The sequence below is a fragment of the Quercus robur genome, chromosome 3 (genome assembly GCF_932294415.1).
Source record: "Quercus robur chromosome 3, dhQueRobu3.1, whole genome shotgun sequence".
NCBI lineage: Eukaryota > Viridiplantae > Streptophyta > Magnoliopsida > Fagales > Fagaceae > Quercus > Quercus robur.
In genome coordinates, this window is record NC_065536.1 from 23,242,722 (window position 1) to 23,251,958 (window position 9,237).

The window sequence follows — 9,237 nt, forward strand, 5'->3', positions numbered from 1 at the left end:
CATTTGTAGCACCTGCATGAATACTTGCTCGTCCTTACATAAAGTAAAACAAAAGTAAAAAATTCTTGAATGTTAAATCAAAGGGTTTTTTCCAAATTGGGTTGGATTGAAGGGTTTTTTCCAATGCAACCCAACTCACATGACTCAGGTTAAGTTGGGTTAAATCAATGGGTTATATATAAATTTAGTCATATATATATATAAAGTAGAATTTGGCTATATTCTTCATTATGTACGGAAACGTTTGTGATTTACACCGAAAAAAAAAAAAAAAACACAGAATAAATTGTCCCTTTTCCAAGATGTTTGAAGCATGTGCAACATGCGCAAAAGATTGAGCATGAAGTCTTGGTTTAGTGCAAGACAGTGAGTTCAAACTTGTGTTGCAACCAAAAAACAAAAACTCCACCAATTGTTACAAATGTCATTAAGCTGATGCAATGAAGAGAAGACGCACATATTGGATTATGTAATTGGTTATAATTCAATGAGAAATGAATTTACCTAATAGTATACCAAAGATAATCAGATTTGTCTTTGGTTGTATTTGTGTGCTCAAGTAATTCATTTGATTTTAATGATGCATCTTCGAAACTGACGATGACATCTTTAAATTCTTTCCAGCTACTAACTGAATCAAAAGTTTGTGTTCATTTTCTGATTATGTCATTATACACCGTTTCAACCTATTTAACATGAGAAAATAGAACTTTTAGCCTGCTATGAAAATGAACTAAAAAATTTCAAAACAATATTTCTTAAGACTTTATATAAGGCGAATGATTGTAAACGCAGAAGATATCAATTAAATTCTAAACAACAAATTTCCTACTATAAACTTGACAAATATGGGTCTTTTCAGAACAAGGGAATCAAGGCATATTAGAATACAAATGATATTTTCAAAACGCATGGCCCCTGCGCAAGGATGGCACGCATAAATCGAGAAATGGTCCAAATTTTTTTCTTTCCCTAATCCTTGCGTGAATTCTGCTTCACTGTCTTCTTCGTTGTTTTTGCACTTTCTGCTTCTTTACATGCGTTTTGGAGTCTTGCTCAATAGGTTAGCCCAGACTTGTGCTCATAATTCTTTTAGAGAGAGTTTGAATCTTTGATAGTTGTTATACTTCAATATTAAAGCTTTAAAATAGAAATTTTTTTTAGAACTGTTGAAGCTTATTAATATTTCACACCTTCTGGATTCGCTATAGTTTTGGTGGTTGACTTAGATATTACCACAATTATATTCCAGATTTTCGTTGAATTAAATTTGCTGAGTTAGAGCTTCTCTTCACTGTTGTAATATAGTTGGCTGTTAAATCTCATAAAATGATAAAATTCTTTAAATTTAGAACGTTGGGAAAGCTGCAAATGTTAAACTACGAAAATTTTATCTAATTATTGTGTAATCATGACATGAGAGCAAAAATATAACCCCAATTTGCATTTTTGGCCTAAGTACAGAAACAGAGGGAATAATGACATTATTGATCATTGGCCCGTAAAACACATGATCACTTCTCTGGCTTTCATTGAAATTTGAAATTAAGCAAACTAAAGGATGGAGTTACTCTGCCTTGAATGTCATAGAGTGACCATAGGCTAAGCCATTGCCATAGCTTGTCCTTGTCCAATGCTGGATGGTTGTCATTGCTTGGGTCCACACTGTGAAATTTCCAAAATACAAAGCCATTAGTGCCCCCCCACTAGGAACTCGAGAGTCCAGGGTATAGGTTAAACCCTTTGTGAGATTTGGGGTTGTTTAGGATGCCAGAGTGAGCACCGAAGATAGTCTCAATTGTTGCTTTGCCTTCAAAAACTTACTAATGTTTGGAGTTTATGCATTTCACTACCCCTGTGACAGAACATAGCAATATTTAGTATTAAGTGACCATCTAAGGTTAATATAAACTTTTATGTTATCTAAACATCCGTTTGGGATGTTCTAGTTGATGGTGTTTTCATAGGTAGTCAATGTGAATCTAAGCTCTTTACAATTCATTGGTGCCACTGGTGTTGCAGGTGGTTTTAGTGTGTGAGCTCCATTTGGGCATAGATATAAGTTTCATAGGTACGATCGAACTCTCTTGGCTAGAAGTTTCATATGTACAATTGCACCAGATTACTATCACGCTCTACTTTAGTCGGTTGTTTTTGCATATAGTCTCAATATATGCTACAAATTTGATTAAACAAATAAAATTTAAGCTTGTACGGTTTGTAATTAAGCTTGTGAAATCACTTGTAATTAATTAATAAAATGTTATGAGCTTAAAACCATAGTTATTGCTCTGCCTAATAAGTAAACAATTTAGTATTTCTTCTTCTAACATAGGGGTATCCAGGATTACAAACATTGTTATTGTGATGCAAAAAACATTGTTACATTGTACGTTATAAATTACCTTTGCTGAATTGAAGGTTATATTTTTACAGTCTAGTAGAATACTGTTTGACTTCGATTTACGTATTCAAGTGGTATATTTTGAATATGCACAGCCTCGATTGTCTTCTTGGAAAACAATGGCCTAAGTTTAAAGAAACAAATAATTGTTAATCAGTGATATATGAGAAAACATAAAGACGCTTGACACATTACCTCTTGTTGTTGACCTAAATGAAAAGTTAGTTCGTGCTCCTTGCACCAAAGTTGGAGAGCACAATTTAATTGCAGCATGCAACTCCTTAAGTTGTCCCCACTTTAGCTGCCTTAATAGTCCTAAAATTATTAAAAGCTATGGATTATTAACGAGTACTTTATTCATATAATTTTAGAAGCGTGCAAAATATGCTGCTCACCATATTCTTTAAGAGGAATGTAATTTTAGACATTGACATGATTAGTTTGAGATAACTAAAAGGCTTACGTAATTTCCAACACTAAAATTTATAAGAAATATATATTTACATAGAAATATAATAACAGTATTTGATGAGGATTATACCATGTAATAATTTACATAGCTTCCATTTCTTGCAATATAAAGTGGTACTTGAAATGCAATGTCTTCAGTAGACCTTATAATAGTCATTTTGTTCTCATTCATTGAAACATTGTTAATGACTAATGCAATTAATGTAGCACAATATTTCTATTACGATAAAAAGATTTTGCGAAATCATCAACTTGGATTCATCTTACAGCCATAAGGATGCTCTAGTACCCTCCTCTAAGTTTGGTTCAGATTGAAAACCCTAGTATTTGATGGTGTCAGTTAGCTTTGAACCCTGTCCAGCATATGAACATGGGGCTGAAAATGGTGGACATGAACAACCTAGATCTTTTAATATTTTTTGCAGGTCAATTTTGTTGTTCTTTTAGTTTCTGCCCAATAATCCCTGAAGATTTTGTGTACGACTAGAAGCTAGAAATTCCATGCTTTGCATATTACATATCACAAACATAATGTTAAATTAGTATGATGTCTCACTATCACAAACATAATCTACTTATGCAGATTGTATGGGAGCCGTACACGCATACGCTAGGCTCCCTACCTGCGTATTGCACTGCTGGGCGGCATATTTGGAGGGCCGAGGTGCCGTTGATATTCTTTTGGATAGTGGAGTGGCATCATCCTGAGCGAGTCCTCCGTCAGTTTGGGATGAAGCAACCAGTTCCAAGTGTCGTGGATACGTCGACTACCCTTCACAAGATATCCCTTCAGGGTAAATGGGAGAAGAACTGGGAGGTAGAACATGATCCCTTTATTCGGCAATGGGCCAACCGAGTGAATGTAGTTCGCGGGTCCGATCTCCTAGACGATGATGATACGTATCTCGTGGAGTACATGATGTGGTACAATCGCCACACAAGGCGGTACATAACACCAGAGTCTACGTATTGGGAACTCATGGTGAGGCAACAATTCCTATTTTATGGATGAAACCATTGTTGGATTAAATATCCTCAGCAGCTTTATCATGCATGCAAAAGTCCACAATAATTATCGTTGTTACATCTCTATAAGTTTCTCTGTCATTTTGTTTTAAAGTAAAAAAATACTGCATGACATGTCATTATGTTTTAAAGTCAAAATACTGCATGATTTAAGTTGTTCATAACAAACTGAATTTGTCTTGATCCAATTTGTTTGCATGAGGAATGGTTAATGGGCAATGACTAATGATGACCACACCTTTGTTCATATAATTACATTCAACTTTTAAAAAGGGTAGGTTGGGTTGGGTTTTATTGTATTTTATTTTATTTTTTGTTTATTTTTTTTTTGTTTTTGGTTGGCTTGTACTTTAAAATAGACGGTGCAACTCTGTGTAGTAGTGATAAATTCACATTTCATGATAGTTTAGATAGCCTTTCCTCCAGGATTGATTAATGTATTACATATTCCTTGATAGATATTACCTCTAGGATTGGGAAGTCCCTTACTAAACTGTTGGTAGAATGCAATTCCCAACAGCTTAAAGGTCATTTAAAATCTTGCAAGTATGCAGCAAGGAGATGTGCATTTATACTAGATTCAAGTATGATATATGTTCTAAGTTTTTGGTACTTCCCTTAATTGAAACTTGAAGCTTGCGTTTAATATTTTCAATTCATTTGATTTGGGCATGTACGTTAGGAAATAATAACTTCAAAATATGTGTCCTGATTGCAATGTGATATTAATGGAGTTGTAAATCTCATGAAGCCTAGATACAGAAGTGAAATTCTGATATTTTCACTTATGCTAAGATTGAACTTATGTACAACCAACTATACGTGTTTTTTAGAAGTATTATCTCAATGTTTAGATTGCATAGCGATAAACATAACAGGAAACTGAAAATTCCTGAGTGTTGGGTTGGAACTATAAATTTTTGCACAGGGGGGGCCAACCCCTATTTTTATACACTGTCTTTTTAAAGATGCTTCATAATTATAAGTAATATAAGGATTTCATTAGCTATGTTTGCTACTTTTTCTTTTGATTTTGGAACAGATTTATCCAAGTTTTGCATCATACTTGCGTTCTTGCTTTTATGACGCCCTTGTTTTGTAGGTTCGGACGATGATTAGGTCTATAGCGAGGTACGATGAAGGTTCTGACATGCACACTGACCTTACATTTACACTAGAGCTTGTGGAGGAGCTAGGTCGACTTAAATTGGCGAATGCGCTTGCAGAAGCAGTTGACATTGATACACAGGCCCCAGTTTGTGGCGGGCAACGTGGTGGGTCTTGTGGGGGTGGACATCGTGGAGGTGGTCAAGCTGGTCGCAGCCGTACGACCGAGTCGGCTCCCATCTACGAGGAAGGGAATGAGGAGGGTGTAGAAGAGGCATGGCTTGGCACTGATTGGGTACTATCTGATGACGACGGCAGGACACCGCGATGCACGCCTGGCGATGGTGCTGGGCCATCCCATAGCGTCGATCATCAGGGCACTGTTCCAGCCCACACTACATCCCATGGTGCTAGCACGGACTTTGAGGGCCCTCCTCGTATGTCGCCCCCAGTTTTCAGTGGATCTGCCCATGATGGTGGATGCATATTTGTCCCCACACCAGGCATGCCCACCCCACCTCTAGTGCATGTGGACCCCACCATGTCAGCTCCATCTCAAACCGCCCACGGAGAGGCTGTACAGATTGAGCAGATACCGGCTGAGGACATTGAGTCGGTGGAGGCTTTGCGGAGATCGCAACGCCCGCGTGCGCATGCTCCCGATTGCGGGACCGGTGTTGGTATGTACTTCGTCTACACTTCCCATCTTCTTGAGCTACTTGTACTGTGCATTTGATTGATTATGTTAATTTAATTATGCTGTTGTGTCTGATGAAACAGGTAAGATTAGACCTGTCAGGGCATATGGGCGGAAACGAAAAGATCATTAAATGCCTTAGTGTATGCTTATACTTCCTGCCTATAGGTGACTGCATAGTTACGTTTCACTTTTCTTCTAAAGTCGTATTTTTTTTTTTAGACCTAACTGCAATGGTGGACACGAAAAGGCCATTGAGCTGGATTGTCCTTTTGTGCTTATTCTTCATGTGTATAGGTGACTGGAATAAGCATGCAAAATGTTCTACTAATTGGGGAGAATCTTGGTGGCTGTGCATCTATTTCTGGATCATTGCTTGGGGAGAATACTGGCTGTCAATGTGTTTGTTGTCAAGAAATTGATATTTTGGAGAAAACCCATAAGGTGTATTGTATTTATTGATGTATTAGGAAGTTTTTCTGCACTTGGAGTTTTGATTGCAATTTGACAAATGTCTGGATTGGTATTCATTTGAAGCCAAACTTTCTTGTGTTTTTGTATGTTGTTAGCTACAGTAAAGTGGGTTGTAAGAGAGTAATTTGTTTTTTTATTTTTGTTATTTTTGTGAGAAACAAATGTGTGGTATTGTTGATAAGCAAGAAGAAGTAATTTGATACTTTCTGTAAAAGAGTTTGATGACGAAGTTTATGCGGATCAATGGCAGAACCAACTCCTTTGTAGCAAATCATTTATCCGAGTCTCTACAATGCTTGGCTAGGTATGTGTCTCTCTCCTAATTTTCTGATTCGCCTTCCCTACAATTCCTAGATTGGTACATCCTCCTTCCCATTTTATTATTTTTAATCTCCTTTAAATCCCCTCCTCTCTAGAATGATTAGATCTGTGTACATTTGATTACAAGTTCGTTAGTAGGAACTTTGGAGAATAGAATTTATATTTTTTTCTAGCATTGTTTTAGAGCAGCTCACAATATAACTTACCCAAAGCTGAAAACGGCAAAAATCTTAGTTATGTGTGCATGTTTTGTTCCTTTCGCTTCTTGGGGTTTGTAATTGTTATTTATCATTGTATATATTACCTTTTCATTTTGGTAGCAAATTGGGAACCCAATGAGAAACATTTAATTGATTATTGATTTTTTCATCAATTAGCCTTCTTATTTTATGATTTTCAGTATATATATATATATATATATATATATATGTTGTGTGTGTCATTGGCCAATGAATCAAATCTTGTCCATCATTTGCTTTAATGAAATGATGGAGGCATTAATGAAAACTTTGCATACTGTTTGAATGTTACTTTTATTGTTTGTGTATTGCCGTTTTTTGGGTTTGAATTATTATCTATGCTTACAAAGGTATATGCATTTTTCTCAATAATTTTCGGTTAGTATCTAATGTCTCCTTCACCACAGCACATTAAGATGTTGGAGAAGTGGCCAACCTTCAGAATCCTAGGAGGCTCATAAGGCAGCAATCCAAGCACTCATAAAGCTGCCTTCAGGCGAGCTTGTTACAGGTATAATATGATTCAGTAGATGACTGTTCTGCTAGATATTGTTTTAGATTTTGTTGGTAGTTGGAACTGGTTACATCAGATTGGAATGCATAGATCCAACTATGTCTTTCACTATGAACTTATGGGGTTCATTTTTATGCTACCACGATTTTAGGTTCAAGTGATACAACTTTAAAACTTTGGAGAGGAAGCAAATGTACACATACTTTTGTTGGGCATACAGGTATTTTTTCCATTTATTTGCCTTCATTGTGCTTTATATATATATATATATATATATATCCTTATCTGCAATATGTTGAAATCATGTGGGAATGAAAATAATTGTAGATTTTGCAAACTAACGATGCTGTAAAATTTTCTTCTTACATGTTTGTTTGGTGATGATCAAACATATTTTCTTTGAGCTTCCTATAAGTTAGAAGTGGAAGAAGCATTTAATAAGACTTCTGATCTATAAGTTGGCATTAATTGACCAAACTGTTGACATGGGTAATCCTCATATGTTTAGTACTTTACATGGTTTGATTGCTAAAAAATTTAGACATGATGATACCTCTTTGTCTCCTGTGGAGTATTTAGTGGGAAAGGAATGCTTGCACTTTTGACGGAAGTGAGATTGATTCTTGATTTGAAGTTGCTCTTCCGGACTTTATCTAAGCGGACTAATGCTTTGGCATTCATTACCAATCTGACTGGTTTTGTATTTATCTTCACATGATTGAGAGTTGTGTTATTTGCTTCAAACTTGGCTTTATAATATGGCTTTATATATCATTGATAAAACATATCAAATATAGGCTGATGCACTTGTTCTGAGAGTTACGAGTTGCACATTTGAGGAAGGGCACAAAATACGTATTGTTGGCAGAATTGGCAGTGGCAAGACCACTCTCATAGAGATGAACCTGTTTTGTCCAGTGGAGCTAGCTAGAGGGAAGATATAGTAATGTATCTATTGAAACCTGTAGTATTCCATGTAATGTTCACTTTTTACGTAACTTTTAAATTTTAAGTGTTCATTTTTTTTCTAATTCAGAATAATATTACAAGGTACATCATAATTTTAGGGTTTTATTTACTGTGTTTGGGATTCAAGAACCTTTATATAGCTGTGTTATTTGTTTTTTTAGTTGGTTGGTGTCAATTTTTATTCATGGTCATTTTGTTCTGGACTTTCTATATTGTGGCTATTAAAATTTTCAGAATTGACTTGAAGAATTTAGATAATTTTCTAATGTTGGACGATTTATCATGTATGAATAATTCCAATCCTATCTTTTTTAAACTTTGAATTTTCTTTGATTGGTATGGATTGCAGTGAATCCTCCAACGAGGAGGATTTCCAAATCGTTCATGTAGAGGTTATGCAATTCATTGTTGTTTTTTACGTCATGTACATTCGTTAATCGTGGCTCATTGTGTATAGGCTGATGTAGTATTTTGTAACTACACAATAATGGACTGCAGTGAATCAAATAGACGGGGTACGACCAAAGCTGACTGAATAGGATCAAATAGAGTAAATAGAATGTAGTACACCGATTTTCCTAGAAACCACAGTGGACCGAATAAGACCAAAGTAGATATAATGGACCGAATAAGACCAAAGTAGTCCAAAAACAAAAATAATAAGGTTATTTTTCCATATATACATATCTGCCAGTGAAACAATTGGAAAACGATGACACTTCTACTTAAAGCACACATGACAACAGATGGTACTTGGAAGTATACATATCTTACTAAATACCACAACAAGAAGTCGTACTTTTGCATTCATGCATCCGTACGTTGTCTCGTGGGTGCATCAACTTCATCATCCCCCACAACATGAGCCACCACTTCATTCAACATGTTTGCACTCAACGTTGCGATCCTCCTTGCGTGGTCACGCTCCTCAATGGCAACTTCCAACTGATACCTTAACAAAGTGTGCCTAATGTCTCCACTGCCATAGTTGGTTCCTTCGCTTTGAGAAGTGCTA

General features: G+C 35.9%; 2 long non-coding RNA genes and 1 pseudogene across 4 annotated transcripts; all 3 read left to right on the forward strand.

The window, feature by feature from the left end:
- Nucleotides 1-853: 853 nt before the first annotated feature.
- Nucleotides 854-964, forward strand: LOC126720163 (U6 spliceosomal RNA; annotated as a pseudogene).
- Nucleotides 965-5,732: 4,768 nt separating this feature from the next.
- Nucleotides 5,733-6,315, forward strand: LOC126720062 (uncharacterized). Of its 2 annotated transcripts, none has more exons than XR_007653236.1 (2): nt 5,733-5,884; nt 6,003-6,315. It is a non-coding gene; the product is annotated as an uncharacterized LOC126720062 (long non-coding RNA). The 2 variants fall into 2 exon arrangements; XR_007653235.1 differs by having other exon boundaries at nt 5,733-5,873.
- Nucleotides 6,316-7,168: 853 nt separating this feature from the next.
- Nucleotides 7,169-8,072, forward strand: LOC126720063 (uncharacterized). 2 transcript variants are annotated; one of them, XR_007653238.1, is made up of 3 exons: nt 7,169-7,250; nt 7,405-7,473; nt 8,051-8,072. It is a non-coding gene; the product is annotated as an uncharacterized LOC126720063 (long non-coding RNA). The 2 variants fall into 2 exon arrangements; XR_007653237.1 differs by lacking the exon at nt 8,051-8,072 and adding an exon at nt 7,833-8,027.
- The last annotated feature ends 1,165 nt before the right edge of the window (nt 8,073-9,237 follow it).